This window comes from Frankliniella occidentalis, unplaced genomic scaffold (genome assembly GCF_000697945.3).
Source record: "Frankliniella occidentalis isolate FOCC.00 unplaced genomic scaffold, Focc_3.1 Scaffold105, whole genome shotgun sequence".
Taxonomy (NCBI): Eukaryota; Metazoa; Arthropoda; class Insecta; order Thysanoptera; family Thripidae; genus Frankliniella; species Frankliniella occidentalis.
The window spans coordinates 172,905-173,689 of NW_026267234.1; the positions used below are offsets into that span (position 1 = coordinate 172,905).

Here is a 785-nt window from a genome sequence, read left to right on the forward strand (position 1 = left end):
CCGCTCCCCGACCCGAACTGTCAGTGCGCTCGGCGCAGTCCTCTGGGAAGGTACCCGCTGTGCCGGCGGCCCGCGCCGCAGCGCTCTCTGTACGCCTCGATCGCGAGCTCTAGTCTTCAGTTTTTATAGTTAGAGTGACGCCCCCTCTTCGAGTGTTGTATTTTTATACCCTGCACGATCCGTCCTCAGCCCGGCACTGGATTAACTCCTTTCTTGTGGATTACCGCCGCTCAGCATGCAGCCGCGCCGCCCTGCCTCTGCGGAAGCCAGCAGAGCCAACTTATAACGGAGGTGAGTGCTCGGCTCGACTCGGCTGGAGGCCCGGCTGGAGGCCGCGAGTAGGAGGTTCTCTCTCCTCCCCGGCGAGGTCGCGGGTCGCGCCCAGCGGGCCTCCAGCGGCTCATCATCAGCTCCACGTGGAGGCCCCCCCGCGGCCCGCAGCGGCCAGGGCGACGACATGCGGGTCACATTATTAAGGCACTTACGACGGCGCGGGGAGGGAGGGGAGGGGGCGATACCCGGTATCCGCCGGCAAGCCTTCCACGCCAGCAGGTACCCGGCCGGCGCGGGGCGCGGTCGCTCGCTCCCTCCTATACTCCCCGAGCAGCGCCGACCGAGAAGCGAGCGAGGCAAGCGAGCTCAGCTCAGTCGATTCTGGGAAGGCAGGAACGTCCGGGCAGACAATGCTTGTGCTCGCTCGGCTCGCTCCCTCGTCCTCGTGCGCTCGCTCCCTCCTGCGAAAGGACCCTGCAGTCGCCCCGTGCTTCCCCCCTGCACCCCCCCCC

The 785-nt window shown here is 67.3% G+C and overlaps 1 protein-coding gene across 13 annotated transcripts in view; it reads left to right on the plus strand.

Annotated features, from left to right (window-relative positions):
• Window positions 1–785, plus strand: part of LOC113204309 (serine/threonine-protein kinase MARK2-like) — a 63,133-nt gene that overhangs the window by 41,471 nt on the left and 20,877 nt on the right. The gene's annotated exons all lie outside the window — the stretch shown is intronic.